The sequence below is a fragment of the Vidua chalybeata genome, chromosome 3, assembly GCF_026979565.1.
Source record: "Vidua chalybeata isolate OUT-0048 chromosome 3, bVidCha1 merged haplotype, whole genome shotgun sequence".
NCBI classification, from domain to species: Eukaryota; Metazoa; Chordata; class Aves; order Passeriformes; family Viduidae; genus Vidua; species Vidua chalybeata.
Window position 1 is genome coordinate 39,013,428 of NC_071532.1, and position 19,061 is coordinate 39,032,488.

At 49.1% G+C, this 19,061-nt stretch overlaps 1 long non-coding RNA gene across 1 annotated transcript; it reads left to right on the forward strand.

The window, feature by feature from the left end:
• The first annotated feature begins 413 nt into the window (after positions 1–413).
• LOC128786497 (uncharacterized) lies at positions 414–18,620 on the forward strand. The gene is made up of 4 exons (XR_008430306.1): positions 414–514; positions 6,745–6,899; positions 11,039–11,167; positions 17,715–18,620. It is a non-coding gene; the product is annotated as an uncharacterized LOC128786497 (long non-coding RNA).
• The last annotated feature ends 441 nt before the right edge of the window (positions 18,621–19,061 follow it).

A 19,061-nucleotide genomic window follows, 5' to 3' on the forward strand; every position in this document is an offset into this window, starting at 1 on the left:
AAAGGAAATAACCAAAAATCCTCAATCTGGGCGCCATTTCTTCCCTTTCTCTCCTCCCCTTGGCATTTTCCCCTCTCTCCACACAATCCCAACCTCGCAGCGAGCGCATTCTGCTCCTGCCTGGTTAAGCAACCGTGAGCTGTGAATAAACAAAGTCAGTAAACAATAAAAAAAAAAAAAAAAAAAAAAAGCAAGCGGCGGGGAGTGGGGGGGTGGCTGGAGCTCCAAATTCCAGGAGGGTAAACTTTCCCCACCACGTCAGAGTTCAGCAAATTTACACAGATCTTATATTGCAGCCCCTTTCCTGGCGCCCCCCCCCCGCACCGTTCGGAGCCGCGGCTCTGGAAGTGAATTTTATAAAGCTGATCGATATCTTGGTAAAATATTCATTTTTAAACGGGCGCCCGGCGAAATCTTTGCTTTGTGCTAAAGTCAACAGTGGCACAGTTGGAGCTCCAATAAATGCCGGGATGCTCCCAGCTCCCGCACAGCCGGGCCGGCGGCCGGGGCGCAGGTAGGGGACACCCGCCGCTCCTTCTCCTGCTTTTCCTGCCCTTCCTCTTCCTTCCCGCTTCCCTCTTCATTCCCAGCCCTTCTTCCTCAACCTTCTCTCCCTCAGCTCGCCCCAGAGCCGCCGGGGCCGAGGGAAGCGGCGCGGAGGCCGCAGTGGGGGATGGATTCAGGGTGGATTCAGGAATACGCCGAGCCCGCGCGTTTTTTGGGATCCCATCTCCCAATCTTGGAGCACAGAAGGAGTTTTGGGGCGTGGGAGGCACCTCGAGGCTCCGATTCTGCCCGGTTTAGCCCCAGACCATGGGACAGGGACGGGACGTGCGGGCCCGGCTCCCTCCCTCTTCCCGCTCCTTCCCAAATTCCCCAGCTTCCCTGAAATTTGCGAATTCCATTTTAATTTTAGCGGATTTTCTCCCTTTCCCCCTATTTTTCCTCCCAGTCTTTCGTTCTGGGAGGTGGTTTCTCCCAGGAAGCGCCGCTCCCGGTGACATTCCCGCGGCTCCCACATTCCAGCATCCGCGTGGGCCAAAAAATAAGTGATCCAAAGATTCCCGCGGATGTGTTTGCTGGTAAAACCGGGAATTTCAGCGGCCCTTCCCGAGGTTCGGGGACACGGGGGTGGGTGGGGGGGGTCACAGTTCGGAAGAGGTGGCCGTGTCCCTATATCCCTCTCTGTGTCTTCGTGTCTCTGTTCCCGTCCGTGTCCCCTCACCGCGACAGGTGACATCGCTAATGAGCTCTCGCTAATTAACGCTGACAGCTCCAATTAGCGCTCCGTGCCCGCCCGTCCCCCCCGCGTGGGGCAGCGCCCATCCCGCCGCATTCTCGCTCCTGTCCTGCCACTCCCGGCTGCTTTTCCGTCTTTCCTCGAGCATTCCCAGCTCCCCGCAATCGCCGAGATCGCTGTGTCCCTGCTCGGTTTTCCCGTCAATTCCCGTCAAATCCCGCGTTCGGGTTATTTTTTGGGATGCGGTTGGGGAATGCCGAACGGGACCGGACAGGGCCTGAGCTCCCAAATCAGCCCCCCTCCAGCCTCTTCTCCTCCCTCCGTTATCCATAGTTTTCTTTTATTTTTCCATGACTTCTCCCTCCAGGTAAAGCGACTTTTCCCCTTTGGTTTTTTGTTTTTTTTTTTTTTTTCCGTTTAATTATCCCGGCCCTTAATGACAATTCAGGCATGGCTCCAAGGACATCAAAGCACAAAGAGGACGGGGAAGCCCCGGTGGGATCCCAAATTCTCCCCCAACCCTTTCCCTCAGAATAACGCTGGAAGAGCCGGCCCTGCCTTCCCTGCCCGCAGCATCCAGCGCATTTCTGGATGATCCTAAGGAAAAAAAAAAACAAAAAAAAACCACCAAAAAAAACCAAAAAAAACCAGGACAGCTCAGGGCTGAGGATGGGACTAATTATTAATGGGGCTAAAAAGAACTGGAACACCCAAGTAGGGCTTATCCCGTCTCCCGGGAAACTGATGGAGCCTTCTTTTCCGAGCTGTAATTCCGCTCAGGCTTCAGGCAATTCCCACTATTTCTCCCAGAAATCGTTCTAATCCTAGACTATTTTTGGAAAATCCGCTTCGGTTAATCGAAAATCCCACAAAACCCAGGTAGGAAAGAGGCTGGAAAAGGGAAGGAAGGGGGGGGGAAAGGTTGGAAGTTTATTCCCAGTGCCCGGGAGTAGGAGAGGAAATATTAAAGGGTGAAGGGGAATCCGCCGGCTCTGGATTTCTGGGAATGTTAAACCCGGGATTGTGGAGCCGCTGGATGCGGGAAGAGCAAAATGAGCTGGCGGGGATTTTTTGGGATTTTTTAAATTTTTTTTTTTTTGGATGTTGTTTCCATATCGACCTCTCTGGAGCCGAGGAAAGGTGGGAGAGGTGGATTTGGGAGCTGTTTGGTTTCTTGGAATAAATGAAAATAAATAAATTAAAATAAATAAAAGTGAACAAAAGGCAATAAAAGGGAATAAAATAAAACAAAATATTCCAAAAATGGAAAAAAAAAAAAAGATAAAAACAAAAAGAAAAGGAAAAGAAAAGGGAAAAAAGAAAAATGAAAAGAAAATTAGGGAAAAGAAACATAAGGAAAAGGAAAATAAGGAGAAAGGATAAAAAAAGAGAGAAAAACAAAAGAAAAATTCAAAAAGGAAAAAAGAGAAGAAAAATAAAAGGAAGCAAAAAATATACACAGAAAAAAAATGGGGGGGAAAGGCGGAAAAGTAGAAAAAATATCTTCGCAATTGGTTATTTTGCCCCGAAATATTATGAAAGTAGCACTCCCGTCCCAGGGTGTCCAGAGGCTGTGTAACACTGGGAAAATCACAGAATCGGCTCCAGATGGCGGGGACAGGGTTTTTCTGCCCCCCGCAGGGATGGATCCCAGAGGGGCAGAACCGCGAAGAGGGAACGGGATGAACGGGAAAAGCTGCCCCGAGCCCGGGACCAGGATTTCTTTAGGAAAAGATGGATGGAGGGATGCGGGAAGGGATGCAGGGATGGATGGAGGGATGGAAGCTCCCTCCGGGCTGTTCTATTTGCAGGGACAACTAGAAGTAGAATTCCAGGGAAAAGAAAGAGGAAAAAATAGGGGGAAGAAAAAGGAAAGAAAAAGGAAAAATGTTTAAAATCCGGGAATGAGGTGGAGGCGGCTGCAGGGGGAGTGGACTGCTCCAGCTGGATTTTTCCCCTTTCCTTTCCTTTCCTTTCCTTTCCTTTCCTTTCCTTTCCTTTCCTTTCCTTTCCTTTCCTTTCCTTTCCTTTCCTTTCCTTTCCTTTCCTTTCCTTTCCTTTCCTTTCCTTTCCTTTCCTTTCCTTTCCTTTCCTTTCCTTTCCTTTCCTTTCCTTTCCTTTCCTTTCCTTTCCTTTCCTTTCCTTTCCTTTCCTTTCCTTTCCTTTCCTTTCCTTTCCTTTCCTTTCCTTTCCTTTCCTTTCCTTTCCTTTCCTTTCCTTTCCTTTCCTTTCCTTTCCTTTCCTTTCCTTTCCTTTCCTTTCCTTTCCTTTCCTTTCCTTTCCTTTCCTTTCCTTTCCTTTCCTTTCCTTTCCTTTCCTTTCCTTTCCTTTCCTTTCCTTTCCTTTCCTTTCCTTTCCTTTCCTTTCCTTTCCTTTCCTTTCCTTTCCTTTCCTTTCCTTTCCTTTCCTTTCCTTTCCTTTCCTTTCCTTTCCTTTCCTTCCTTTCCTTTCCTTTCCTTTCCTTTCCTTTCCTTTCCTTTCCTTTCCTTTCCTTTCCTTTCCTCCTATTTTCCCATTCCTTTTTCCTTACTCTTCATTTCTTTCCCCCTTTTCCTTTCTTTCCCTTTCAATTATTTCCTCCTTCCCCCCCCCCCACCATTTCCTTCCCTTACTTTTCCCTTTCCCCTCCTTTTTCCATTCACCTTTTCTCTTTCTTTTTTTCCTTTCCCATTTCCCTCTTTCCCTCCTTTTCCCCCATTCCCCCCCATCCTTTTCCTCTTTTATTCTTTCCCCTCTTTCTCCCCTTTTCTCACCCCATTCCAGCAGCTCCCCCTTCTCACATCCCACCTCATTCCCACTCCACCCTCTCCACTTTCCCTGAACAACAGACCCCTTTTCCAAGGAAAATGTGGGAAAGGCAGGGATCATTTGGGATGAGGCTGTGTTTTGGCTCCCACCAAACTGGAATTCCTGACACTCCACTGATTCCTGCATCTGGATCCCGGGGAAGGCCGGGCAAGGAGCTCTTCCTTGTGAAGGAGCACTTTTCCACAGGGTTTTCCTCCCACCAGCATTACAATGAATGCTCTTATCTCTGTTGGAAAACAGCTGGAATGGAAAGGTGGGGATTTGATTCTTGCCCCGCTTCCCAAGGCAGCAATACTGAGAGATTTGGGAGCCCTTGGAATGCTTTGCTTATCCCTGCTCTGTGCTCCCTGCTCCCACTCTCCCTGACCTCTCCTTTATTTATTCAGCTAATGGATATGGAGTCGGTGGCAGTGAGAGTTGGGATAAATCAGGATTCATCCATGTCTTCATCCTTATTAAAGGCCAAGATTCCCATCTCCAATTGCCTCTTTGTGTCTGTCCTCAGCAGCGATACCTGGGTCATGCTCCAGTAATTCCCGACAGGAATGGAGACATGGCCTGGATATGGATCCTGGCTGGGATATGGATCCTGCCGGCCCTAATGGAAACAGCAGTAAAATCACAACAGCACCTCGGGAATGCTGAGTTTCCCAGAAATTTGAGGGATGCATGGGGGGTGTTCCTAAGGTTGAGCACAGGAAAGGCTTTGGAGAGGAGGAAAAATTCTGGCAGGAAAAATCCCATAAAAGGGAGTGGGGATTAAACCCCTTCCAAAGCTTTCCTGAAATGCCCCACCTTGGAACTCTGGGATCCACAGTGGGAGGAAAACAGAGAAGGGATTGAAGTTTGGATGCACAAATCCATTTTGGAATCACCCCTGGGAATGGGGACAGGGCAACAAATCCAGCAGCTCTGGGTGGAAAAAGGAGACAGAAGGTGGGAATTGCTTTCAAAGGGGCTTTTCCAGGAGTTTCTGTCCCCTTGGGTCCGATAGGAGCCATCTTTCCCAAACCCATAAAATCCCTGCAGATGTTGAGTTGACGGCAGAGTCGTTTTTTTGGGAGCATCCAGAGGAAATCTCTGGTTTGGGAAGTCACTGTTTCATCCCTGCTTTTCCCTTTGTTTCCTCTGCCCCATAAATTCCCAATGCGGATTTTTAGGGAGAGAAGGAAAAAGACTGGGAAAGGCCTTTTCCATAAGGAAGGGCAAAAATCCACTGTGTGACCAGGAGAAATTCCTATGAGGCAAGATCCTCCAAGGAATAAATCCAGCGGGAAGCAGGTGCTGGAGCAGGGCTGCTTTTCCTGACACAAGGATGTGAGGAGAAGGAAAAGGAGGAGCAGCAGGAGGAGGAGAAGGAATTCATCACTTGGGATGATGGGAACTGCTGAAATGGGATCGGGCTTTATGCAGGAATAAAAGCCCCGGAATGGGGTGGATCTCCTGAAGTGCCTCTTAACCTTTTCCCTATTCTGTGCCTAACGGGAAAATAAATCCCACCAGGAGTTCTCCTCGCAAGGGGGGAAAGAAGAAAGGAGCATTATCCAGCTCTCCAAAGTGCTGGGATTCATGGAAAAGAAGGAGATGTGGGAGAAGGGAGAACTGGACAGGACAGGGAGCTTGCTCCAAGCTCCAGATCATCCCATAGATAAAGCAGAAATTTCAGCTGGTTTTAAGGCAGGAATATTCTTCATCCAGCTGAAATTTGGGATATTTGGGATCAGGAATAGCTCCTGCTGGGATGAGGAGAGGGATAACCACTTGGATATGCAAGAGGCTGATCCCATGGGATCATATGCAGGAATGAGCGAGGGGGCTGGAATAAGGAAAGGTTTGTGAATCAGTGGGGTTTGGGAAGGGTATGGAATGCACCAACGTTTGGGATGGGGTAAGATTTAGGATGTAGCAGGGTTTAGGGTGTCATAGGGTTTGGGATACAGCAGATTTGGGAAGCAGCAGGATTTGGGATAGAGCAAGGTTTGGGATATGGCAGGGATTGGGATGTGGCAGGGTTTGGGATAAGGCAGGATTTCGGATACTGCAGGTTTGAGATTCAGCACGGTTTGGGATTCAGCAAGATTTGGGATATGGCAGGATTTGGGATACAGAAAGTCCTGAGAATCCAAACACTCTAGAATTCGGGGTCTCCCAAATGCGCACTGTGGGATGCAGGCCCCTGTCCCAGGCTCTGCTCCTGGATCCAAAGGGGGCCAGGAGCCATATCCATGGCTCCCTGCCCCGGCAGGGAGCTCAGGCAGATCCGGCATATTTTTCCTGGTTACTCATTAACTGCAGTTCCTTTGACAGGATCAATATTCCAAGCAAACACTTGAGCAGCCCCACTCTGCTCCCCTCTCCTTTCCTCGGCAAAATGATTTATTCCCGAAAATGCAGCTGCCTGGAAAAGTGGCTCCGGGGAAAGGGGAGGGGGCTTTATCGGTGGGATATGCAAAGCACATTTATTCTGGCTTTTATCTCTCCCATTCCATGTTGATCCCATCCATACAGATGGATTTGGGGCAGGTAGATAATGAAAAGTCAAGTGGAAAATTTACACAAAGGCGCTCCTGGCTCCTGCTTTTCCAGCGGTGTTGGAATTGCTTTTTTCCTTCATTCCTTAAAGCAGGATCTCAAAGCATTCAAACATTTTATGTCTAACATAAATCTGTTTAATTCCCACCTGGAATTTTTTCCAGCGTTAATTTTCTCGTTAATTTCTGAGGATATTTGGATTAAACATGATCCCGCTCCTTCTCCTGCTGATCCATCTCCGTCTCCTTCCCGGTGTGCCCAAAGTCCTACTGGAGCTTCCTGTGCCACCAAAACCTCCGGACCCATTCCCTAATTCCCTGTAAGTGGCTTTTCATTGGGCCAGGCACTTAATGGAGGGCATGGGATGGGAGAGCACAGCTTGGAACAAAAAAAAAAAAAAAAAAAACAAACTGGAAAAAACTGGGAGAACCGTTATTAATAAACATCTCCTGGCCATTTGGAGGCTGCTCCAGCTTAAAGCAATTAATTCAGGATCCGGACATAAACTCTCCAGCTCTTTGACAGCTTGGAGCTGGAATAAAAATGCCAGTTCTCCAGGGAAAAGCCAGGATAGTTGGCTCTTTTCCGAACTGTTTGCTCACAGGCCCAGGGAGCAATCTTCCTGCAGAATGAAATGCAAGGACACAAACAACGTTCCAGGGAGAGAATGGGAGATGGGAATGAACAGTTTGAACTATTTGCTCAGCAGAAGAGCGTCCACAATGCCGGGCCCATGGATTTTCCATGGATCACCCGGCTACCCAATCCCTTTTGTTGTGGAGCCCCGGCCTCCGGCCAGATAAGGGCACAGCTGCAGCCCTTCCCTGATTCCCTGATTCCCTTATCCTGCTGATCCAGGAAAACCTGCCTCTGCTGGCATTCCTGAGCCAAGATCCGGGCTCTGGCCCATGGCTTTTCCATGGATCCTGAATCTCTTTTGTTGTGGAGCCCCTTCCTCCAGCCAGGTAAAAGCACAGCCCTTCCCTGATTCCATGGATCCAGCAAAAGCTGCCTCCACTGGCATTTCCACACCCTTCAATTGGCATATTTGGGAATGGCCAGGAAACCCTTTTGGGACAAGGAAAGGTTTTAGGGGTAGGGAAACCCTTTGGGGGCAAGGAAAACTCTTGGAGCAAGGGAAAAGAAAACACTCTAGGATAAGGGGAAACACTCTTAGAAAAACCAAGAAAAACACTCTTGGAAACCTCTTGGGGCAAGGAAACATTTTAGGGAAAGGAAGCACTTTTGGGCAAGAAAAACCTCTTGGATAAAGGGAAAATCCTCTTGGATAAAGGAAAACCTCCTGGGGCAAGGAACCCCTTTTGGCAAGGAGTTCTGTCCTCATTCCAAGCAAGCTGCAAGAATGCCACATTCCAAAGGATATTTCCAGCCTGGGCTGGAGATGTAGAGCTGCCAAATGCAGAATTCCATATTTATTTAGGGCACAACGAGCTTGGAATGTGAAAATCCTAAATATGAATCATCCTTCCTGGGAGACCTATCTGGGAGCCAGATGTGAAATACTGTGAATATCCTTGCTGGCTACCACTGCATGCAGGCCTTCATTCCCTGAAAATCCAGCGAAATTTCTCCCTCTTCTAGTCCAGGCCATCTCTCGTCTTGCTGAGGGCAGGGAAATGCTGGAATTCTAAATGAATCGTGAGCAAGGCCAGCAGGGATGATCCATCCTTTGCCGTTCCCACTTTTTGTCCTCTTGGTTATGGGAGCTGGGAATAGCCCTGGGCTGTTGGAGAGAATCCTGAAAGGATTTTACAAGTGAAAAGGGAAAAGATTGTGGATTCAGCAATCCCAGAGCTCTGTTGATGTCCCAAAAATCCATGGAATCGCTGTATTTTTTGTGGTTTTTTCCCCCTTCTCCCACGTTTTCCTGCAGGGTGGTCAGATTGGAAGGCAGGAGGCTCCTGTTGTTCCTGGGCTACCCACAGCTCATCCCACATATCTCTGAAATCCCAGATCACCTGGATACTCCCTGGTACTCTAATACTACATCCCAAAATCCCTCAGGAAGAGGGCTGGGCTCCTCCAGCCTATGAATTCCCATGGAATATCCCAATTTGGAAGGGATGAGACTCACCAAGCCTATCCCAATTCCCATTTTAAATGCGGATCCAACTGGATTTCCATTCCTGGAATTGTTCACCCCAAAATCCCTCAGGAAAGGGGTTTTATGTCTTTACCATGGTTGGGCTCCTTAATTCCATGATTTCCCAAGGAATATCCCAAGTTGGAAGGGATGAGGCTCACCAAGCTTATCCCTATTCCCATTTTGAAGGCAGACCCAGCTGGAATTCCTTTTCCGTGCTCCACCAGCTCCAACCTCATCCCAAAAGCAGGATGGGTTAATTAATGAGACATTAAAGAGACGGAATGACACTTCCAGGAGTTCATTCCTGAGCCACTCTTCTGGAGACAAAGAGAAGGTGCCGGTGGTGCCGGGTAATTTGCGTGGCGTTCCCGGGGAATAAATTTAGGGAAGCAAATATCGTTATGCAGGATTTAAATTAAAGTTGACACTAATGTAAATACGGCCAAGCAACTCCGTGTTTAAAAACTGGGATGAGGCTCCCGCTTTTTAATCAGCTCCTCTTAACTCCACTGGCATTTCAAATCCAGCGGTTAAATTGGATACAAAGCCAGGAGAAGGAGCTGCCAGTGGGTGCGGCTCCTTCCTGCAGGATGCACAGTCTCAAGGATTGGGATAATGTAGGGAGAGGTGGCCAGGAAGCACCTGGAGATGACCAACATTCCCATGTCCTGTGGAGATCCCCAGCCTTCTGATCCTGCTGCTCCAGATCCAACAGCACTTGGATCCTCTGGAACCCATTTGGTTCTTCCCACCTGTGTCCAGCTCATCCCAACATCCAAACCCCAGAGCCAGAGACAACATTCCTGGTCCTGGGAGGTTCTCCCAGCTTCCAACCACACTGCTTCCAGCCTGAATCATGGAATGATTCACGTTGGAAGTGACCTTTTTCCAAAAGCTCCTATTTTTCCAATCCCCATCAAAGTTAAATCATGGAACTGGGGGAAAAAAATCAGGGAATAAAAGCAGCCAAGCAGAGAGGAAGGAGTGTTCCCGCCTCAGCTACTTCAAAGTTGGGTGATCCTGAGCTCTGGAATAACAATGGGAGCTCTGTAACCTGGCAGGACTCGAGTCATTCCTGTTCCAGGAACAATGAATTTGGCACTGGAATTCTGCTGCCTTCCTTTCCAAGGGAATAAAGTGCCCCTGGCAGCGGTGCCAGCACTGGTTCTCTGCCACGAGATAAGGTCTTAGAATGAGGGATCATTTCAGCACCATTCCAACACCATCCCAAAGTTTTCCAGGTTCAGCTGGATGGACTTGGGACCCCTCATCCCCTCTTTGCACTTCCAAAATCCATGGTTGTTTTGGGAGTCAAATCCCACCTGAGGTAGGATAAAATCCAGCCCAAATCCATGTTTTCTTTGTGCTGAAAATGTTAATCTCCAACCCCAAAATAATTTTGGGAATGGTGGGAATAATAATAAAAATAACAAAAACATGAGTGGAATATCAACACTAATATTAATAAAAATATTTGCAAATATAATAAATCCTTTCCTTGGAATTTTGGGATACCATGGAATTCCTGGTATCCCAAATTTCTTGGACAGCTGGGGCTCCCTGGATCTGGCCTGAGGCACAGGGGATGCAGAGACAATTCCTGTGGGGAATTGCCAGACACAAGAGGTGATGGGATTAGTGTTAGCCCAGGAAGGTCCCATCCAGAAGAGATGATTCCCACAAGGTATCTCCCACTCCTGGCCTCATACCAAGATTCCAGAATTCCACCTGCAGCCCTGGCAGAGGATTTCATATTCCTAATCCCAAATTACAGTTTGGGATGTCAAACAGAGTCATACATCCCATTAATTACCTCCCTGGATAGCCCTGGGATTTTAGGAGTGTCCAATTCAGGGGAAAACACTGGGAAAACTCCCTCAGAAGTGCAGATAAAAGCCTGGGGTGAGGTGATCCCATTTTTCTGGGAAGGAAGGGGTGTCCCAGGAGCAAGATTTTCCTGGGAGCCATCCCCCAGCACAGCACAGGGGCTGTGTCCACAAACCCCCCCTTCCCGAGGAGTTAAGGAGCTTCCAGACATCCATTGTCTTGGAAAATCTGATGGAAAGCAGAGGGCTTCAAGGGCTGGGAGGGGAGACGCTGCCCTGGCCGCCTGAAAATGGGAATAGATGGGGCTCTTAGATAGGTGAGACCTTTGGAGTGGGATAATGGATGGAGGGGAGCAGCTGAGTGGCCCTGACATCCCATTCTTTACTGGCTAATCTCTGCTGGGAGATTTGATGGAGGAGCAGGGAAGGGAGCTGATGGAGAGCAAGGAGGGGATTTGATGTAGAGTAGAGAAGCTGATAGAGAGGTGGAGAAGTTGATGAGATCTATCCTGATTTTCTCCCCAGGCACAGCTCTCACCTGATAGGAAAACAGGAAGAGGTTGCCTGGGGATGTTGTTGGCTGAGCCAATTTTAATTCCACGGTTTTCCCAGTTTTTAGGGAGAATTGATCCTGCAGGCTGGATGGATCCCATGGTAAGAGGGGCAGGACCTGGGGAGGGTAAAAATCCCCTGATTTAGAGGCTGGAGCAAATTCCAAATTGCCCAACTGGACACTCTGCAGACCCTGTGGCAAATATTTGGAAGGGGAAACCCATGCAGAAACACTGCTGCTCTCTCAAATTCCTTCTGCTGGGAAAACTGGGAGCCCCTGGCATGGCAGCCCCCACTGGGTAGGGTGGGTTTGGACACCTTGAGAGAGCCAGGAATGTTTTGCATGTCCTGGAATGCCTTTGGAATCCCTAGATCACCACCACTGTGTGAGCCAGAGATAAGGAAGAGGGTAGAAGTTGGCTGGAATTGGTTAGATGCACCACCCCAAATCCTGGCTGTTGTTTCCGATGACCCAGGAATAGCTCCAGCCAGGTATGCTGGTAATGCTTAACAACCCATCCATCTTTCCCTGCTCCCACTCCTAGACCCCTTTGTTTGAGCCACGGGGCCCTCCAGTCTCCTTGTTGTCCCACTTATCTCCAGGATTAATCTCCCAGGAATCCTGGTATTAATATTAAACCTGGTTTTACCACTCCCAGTCTGCTGGATCCACATTGGTGGGACTCATCCCATCATCCCAACTCTAAAATCCTGACTACTTCTTACTCATCTTCCCAAAGTTTTGTTTGGGGGTGGTATCCCACCATTTTTAGGATGCTGCATGCCCAGCAGCATCTCCTCAGCACAATGTGGAAGCCGGAGTAGCATGAAATATTCCCAGTGGGAACAGGAAGGGTGAAGGGGCTGACACCAGTGCGGCCGAGACACAGGGAGGGAGCCGGGAGCAGGTAGATGTTGGGAAGGGAGGTCGGCCTCAGAATTGCTGGTGGAGAGCTGTGCACACAGCCCTTATCTCATCTGGCTGTGTTTGCCCAGCAGGAGCAGGGAGCTGGTTGATCCTGTGGGAAAGGAGCAAAGCCGGAGTCCCCAGCTCCCAGCTTTCCACCACGGAGGGGCTCTGAGCTGTTCCCTTGGCTTTTGAACAAAATCTTGGAGTCTCCTGGTGCTTAAACACCCAGGATGGACCTGCTTTCCATGACTCCAACCATATTCATGTCTTGGTCACATCCAAAATCCAGCCACATCCATGCCTTGGTCACATGCATATCTCCAACCACATCCATTCCTCCAACCACATCCATGCCTTGGTCAATCCATGCCTTGGTCACATCCAGACCTTGGTCCCAAGCGTCACCTCCAGGTTGCACCAGCTCCGCATCCTTGTGCCTCTGGGATATCCCATCTGGAAGGGATCTGCCATGAATATGTTGGTGCTACACATCAGGATGATCTGACTTCCTTGGTTTCCTGGGAGCAAGCCCAGCCTGTCCTTGTGGGATCCAGTGGGATGATGGTGAGGAGACACAAGGAGAGTGGGAACGAGCTCTGGATCTGTGGGATGCAGGGACAGCTGCCACTGAAGTTGCTAGGATGAGAGCAGGCAGGAGCTTTATTTGGGAAGAATCAGGTTCTGTGCCACTCACCCTCTGCTCCTTCCCAGTTGTATGGAGAACCTTGGGAATGTCCAGCTTCCGACTAATAATGGAAAATAATCCTGGAGCTGCCAGTGGCTCCTTCTAGTCTCTCCTCCATGGGACAAGGGTGTTTTTCCATCACATTAATGGAATGGAGATGTCTGGAATGTGCAGGATGGGATGTGCAGCCACATCCTGGCTATCCCAGCCCTCCAGAGCATGCCCTGGAATTCCATATTTCCCCACAGAAGACTCATTATCGCATTAACATCGGAGTGGCTCTGGGTCACCACGAATGTCACCAGGAAGGGGTTAATTGATCCCCTGCTGTCGAGGTGTTATCCTGAGGAGGCTTCCCAGGACATCCCCAGCAGGTTGGATGTGATCCAAGGGGCGTATTGAAGATCCTCACCCTGCTTCCCTGGAATAACTGGCCTGGAATAACCCTGTATTCCAGCAAATACCTGTCTGATTCCAGCTCCAGGAATGAGCTTTTCCAGCCCTCCCAGATGGATCTGTTATAAGAGTGACCAGGCTTTTCCATGGAAACCCATTTTACATGCCCACAGCCCTCTCCCTGGAGCATTCCCTTCCATGGTCATCCATCCAGGGAGTCCTGACTGTCCCATCAGTGCAGAGCTTGGAAAGAGCCCCTCGGAAAAAGCAGAATTTCCACCCCACAGCTGGAAAAGCGGCCCCTTCCCTTTCCCTGCCTAATTCCGGGCGGAAACCCAGCCTAGGCTGGCAAGGGACAGAGGCTTCCCTGTTTGGATTCGGGATGGGGATTTCTGCGGCTGAAAGTGGCTTTGTGATTTTTCCAGGAACGCTTCCTTCCTGGCTCCAGTGTGGGATGCACACCGCAAATGGGCTGTGGAGGGGAAGGAGCAGGGAAAATATTTAAACAAGGATTTGGGAATGAGTTTGGATCATTCACTCCGAGAGCAGTTTCCGAGGCCAGTGTTAAAAATGTGCTTTTCCTTTGGAGCCACCAGAGTTTTTAAGGACTAGGATTGGAGTTTTGCGGCTGGAAAAGGCCATAATTAATCATTTGTGTTCCCAGTGTGGATGTGCTTCCAGCAGGTCCTGTTTATTTATCCCATTTATCCCATTTATCTTCTCCCCGCTGGATCAAAGAGCCTTTTAGCACCCTGGAGTTTTCCTCCCAGGAAACTGATCCCATGCTCATTTATCCATGATCCCAGGCAACCCTGTTCCTGCTTCCAGCACACTCCAGCTTCGGGTTCAGTGTGTTAAATTCATTGATTTCCCCCAGGGCAGAGACACATCCAGCTCCCAGCTAAAGCCTGTGGAAAGCAAAGAAAGTCTTCCCTCTGGGAATTATAGGTGGGAAGCTACACCCTTTACCTGGAAGGAGGGTGCAGCCAGGTGGGAATTAGGATATTTCCTCAGGAAACAAATGATAACATAAGAGGGAATGGCATGAGGGGAAGTTCAGTTTGATATCAGGATTTTTTTAATGGAAAGGCTTGGAGCGGGACAGTGGTGGAGTCCCCATCCCTGGATGTGTCCAAGGAACAGCTGGAATTGTCACTCAGTGCTCAGATAAAGTGGGAAATGGACAAAGGTTGGATTTGATGATCTCCAAGGTCTTTTCCAGCTGGAATATTCCCATAATTCCATAAGGACTGAGTGAAGCAAGGGCTTCACACCTCATTCGCTGGAGGCTTTGCGGATAAATCCAGAGGCTCCTTCCCACCTCCTGAAGCCTCTTCCCACCTCCACAGTGCTGGAATTTGGCAGAAAGGAGGGGAAATCCTGCTTTCCACCTTCCTGGTGGCCAATCCCAGAGAGCCCAACCCTCCAACGGGATCTGGCCTCCTTTCCCAGCTGGAATCCCGAGGGAGCTGGGGTCTGCTCTGAGGTGGGAAGGAGTAGCAGTGGGCTTCAGAATTTGGGCTCTGCTTCCCATATCCTGGGTCCCCAACCGTTGTATTTCCCTGGCTGCTTGTCCAAGGTTTCAAGGAGCCAATAATCCTGAGGGATTGGAGCTGGAGGTGCAGAAGCTTCAGCTCCCGGAGCATTCCAGCCATGACATGAGCAAGGAGGCATTTCCTAGGCCTGGAGAGCCCTTGGAAGTCTGGTCTGGGAGTGGATCCATGTTCTCCAAGGGCTGAAATCCTGGCTCTCTGGCTCTGGAGTGGTTTAAGTGGAATTCTTGGCCAGAGTTGCAAAAGAGTGGAGCCTCCCTGGGTGTTCTGGCAGGTGAGGGGATCAAAGCTCTGCATGGCCTTGGAGCTCCAATGTTTCACTGGATTTTAGGAAATCTGCTTTGATTTGCTCCCATTTCAGGGCCTGATCCTTGAATTCCACCCAACTGAGGACATTCCCGCCTGAGGTTCCTGGGGGGATACTGCAGCTCCAGGGATTGCTTGGAACTTGTCCAGGTACATCCCAGTTGAGCAGGTAGCTGGTAGGGGAGAATTTCAGGTTTCCTGGCTCCTTTGCTGACCTTGGGAGCTTTATCTCCATGAGTCACCCAGGCAAATCCTGGACATTGAAGGGAGTTTCCTCTTGGATCGGAAAAATTGGGAGCCAGCCCCACATTCCTTTGTGGTTTTGAGGTGTGCCAGGATCAGGAGGGATCCAGGGGCAGAATTGCCTGGGGAAAAGTGAACTCAAAACTCTTCCAGAGGCTAATTTTCCATAAGTTCTCCCCCAGGCATTCCAGAGGGAGCAGTGTCAATCCATGGACCCACAGAGTTTTCCCATCCAGCTTCCAGAGGCAGCAACAGGGTGGCCAAAAATTGAGGAATTGTTTAATTCCTCCTTAAATTTGGGACTTGGGATTTCCACCTGTACTGGGAGCTGGGATGGAAATTCTCCAGCTGGGAATATGGGAGAAATCCATCTGGATTTCCATCCCTGGGTGCTATAAATGGGGGGATCCAGCTGGATTTCTATCTCTGGATGCCATAAATGTGGGAACATAGCCTTGGGAAGTCTCTGGCACAGCTCTACCTCCATTCCTGTCCTGGCAGCTCTGTGGAGGAGCTGTCAGGATTTGATGGAGTCAAGGAAAAGTTCAGGAACCTTGGAGCTTGACTGTGCCTCCGAGCTCCAGGAGCACAAATCACATTCCCAACAGTTTTATGGGAATCCTTCTGTCCTTTGGCGGAGCTTTGGCTCCAAAATGATTTTATTGGCTCCAAAATGATTTAATTCTCCAAGGAAGTGGAACTGTGTTCAGTGCCCAGGGAGAGTTTTCCCTCCCTGTGCCCTCCTTCTTGCAGCCTCTGGAAAAACAGGGCCTTCCTTCAGAGAGGATTCTGCTTCAAGCTGGTGGAAAACTGATTTTTTTTTTGAGAATTCCAAGGAAACTGAGCCATTGTTGATGCCCAGGGAGAGCCTCTCCCCTTTCCTTCTCCCTCTTTTCCACAACCCCTGGAAAAACAGGGCCTTCACTTAGGAGGATTTTGCTCCAAAGTGATCTTAAGGGAGAATTCCAAGGATGTGGAGCCATTTTGGAGCTTTACCTCCCTGTGCCCTTGGAACAACCAGGCCCTGGGAAAAGCAGTGGGGAGGCAGAAATTTGGGAAGTGATGATGAAACCGGAGAGGAGTGGGAGCAGCTGCATTCCTGTCCCAGTGCCCCCCAATTCCTAGGAATCCAAAAGCTTGGGAGGATAGCCCAAAGGATTTTTATCCCAAAAGAAGAATGAGATTGGAGCAGAGGGTTGGATGCGCTGCAGGAAAACTCCTGGAGGGGCACAGGGGTGCATGGAACACCCCAGGAAGTGAATCCCAAGGGAAAGGCCAGCTCCAGGCAGGCTGCTCCTCAGTACCTGGCTCCAGGCGCCCCTGGCAAATCTGGGATATCAAAGGCCTGTCAGCCTCAGGAACAGGACAAAGGCCGGCGCATTAATGATTAACTCCGCTAAAAGCTGCGGCTTTTTCATTCCCAAGGCGCCGGGAAGCTCCAGGCCCATGTGACAGTCCCAGGCATTTTGTGGCAGATTGGGAAAAGCTCGTGAGCAAACACAGGTGCTCCGGAGTCAGGGACAACCACAAACAGCCGCAGCTATTCCAGCTGAAATTAACTCCTGTGTTTGCCTCCCGTTTTTCCTGCCGGGAGATTTTCCCTGCTTTTTTTTTTTTTTTTTTTTTTTTTTTTTTTTTTTTGAGGCTTTCAGTGGCCAGGAAGAGAGAATAAAAGGAGTGGAAAAAAGTGAAAACTCCACCAAAGGCTCCTCACGTGGAAAAAGCTGGGGGAATTTATTAAACAGGGAAATAAGTTTTTAGGGAATTTATTGGGAAATCACAAGCAAACACATGTGGGATGTTGTGGGATAACCCTGGAGCAGCGGGAGGGGAGGGAAAAGAGGAATTTGAGGGTATCTACCCCCCGAATCCGGGTGTGACCTCGCTGTGGCTCAGCCCGAAGGTCCCTCTAGTGGCTTTCTTTGCTTCAATGAGGAATTGCCGGGTTTTATTCTCCGTTCCAAGATTTACCCCGGCCCCAACCACCGTAGCAAGCAAACAGCAGAAAATTGGGATCGAGTCCCAGAAAGGAACTTTGAGATGCGATGAAGGGGCGCAAAAATCCCGGGAGCAGCCTTGGTAATGAACAGCAGCGCTTGCATGGGGAATGGGAACGCTACCTCTTCTCCCGGCTGGAAGGAGGAGGGGAGCATCCCGCTTTTCTAAGGGAGGGATTTGCAGCCTTGCAGCGCCGGGTGATCCAGGCTGGAATAATTCTGTGGATTCCGCTGCAGGAACGGCTTGGGTCCAACAGATTTATCCCTGTGGAGAAAATGTGGATTTGCACCTGAAAAATCGGGATAACTCCCCCAAAGGGAGGAGGATTCCAGTCTGCACCATCCAAGGGTCTTTTTGATATGGGACTAGTCTTTGGTGCAAACAGGATGTGGTTTTGGGATAAGGTATGGGGGGGATGGGATATAGGGAATGGCTTCCCACTGCCAGGGATAGATGGGATATTGGGAATTAATTCCTTGCTGTGAGGGTGGGGAGGCCCTGGCACAGTTTTCCCAGAAAATCTGTGGCTGACGCATCCCTGGAAATGTTCAAATACAGGTTGAAGGGGAATGATCCACAAGCTTCCTTGCATCCCAATCCATGCTGGAATTCCATGATCCATTGTCTTGGTTACTTCAGCACAACATGGATTTAAGGAAAAATCACTCTGATCCAGGTGCTGGATCATCTGGAAAATCCAGGAAAAACAACCAACCTGTCCTGGTGAATGGAGCAAGAGGAGAGTTGGGACAGAGAGCAGAATCCCAAAAGGAGAATTGGGAAGCAGCATCCAGACTTTATCCCAAGGACAACGGCTGCAGATGGGGACAATAAAAGGGGACATTAAATTCCATGTGTTCTGTGGGATTATCCTGGAAGCAATCCCAATTTATTTTGCCAAATTGAGCTCCAGCCAATTCCTCTCCCAGGTGATGATGGATAAATATCATTAAATTGGGAAAGATGGAAACGAGGGATGCCCTTGAATCAGTGGGAACAAGTACTTGGGAAGGGAAGGACAAAACCAGGATATTGGGGTGCAAATCATCCAAATGAGGCAGATTAAACATGAAGGAAAATGAGATGGAGGCTGGGAAAGTGGGGAAACCGTTGGGATGTCTTTGGAACTTTGTTTTCCAGTGAAAAAAATGGGGAAAAATTTTCAGAAATGGGTTGGGAAAACTTCTGGAGGGGTTTCTTGAAGAGGGAAATATTTCTCAGTTTGATTCTATTGAATCTCAGCATTTTAGAGGTTGCAGTGTTTGGGATTGAAGCCAGAATTCCTTGGGAATGCATTTAAATCTCACAATAGGGTGGGAAATCCCAAGCACTTCCCATTATTCAATGTGGATTACCATCCTGGAATATCCCCTGTTTCTGTTTTTGGAAAAGCCAAATCCCTGGACTGATCTGTCGCAGGTGGAATTTAACCCTTCCTTTGCCTCCTTTCCAAATAAAAGATTTTAGTCTCCCAATTTTTTCCTAGTTTGGATTTTGGATTTTTTGGATTTTTTTCCTATATAAGTTCCCAGAGTAGTTTGATTGGGAAAAGACCTTAATAATGATCCCATTCCCACTCCCTGCCATGGATAGGGACAACTTCTACCATTCCCAAGCCCCATCCAACCTGGATTTACTCTTTGGCTGAATATTTCCCATTGATCCACTGCTTTTGGTTTCCAGGGAGGGAAAAGATGGGAAACTGGGATCTGGGATATGCTGGGCTGCTCTAGGACAGGGACATCCCTTGGAATTGGGAAAGATGGAGCAGATCCAGCTTTTCCTCCTTGGAAATATCCCCTCTCCCTTTCTGCATTCCTAGTGATTTCCGACGCTCCAAGACACCAAAGGACCTTTATCCCACCATCCATAGGGAAATTCCAGGGGTTTTGGGTGTTTGATCCC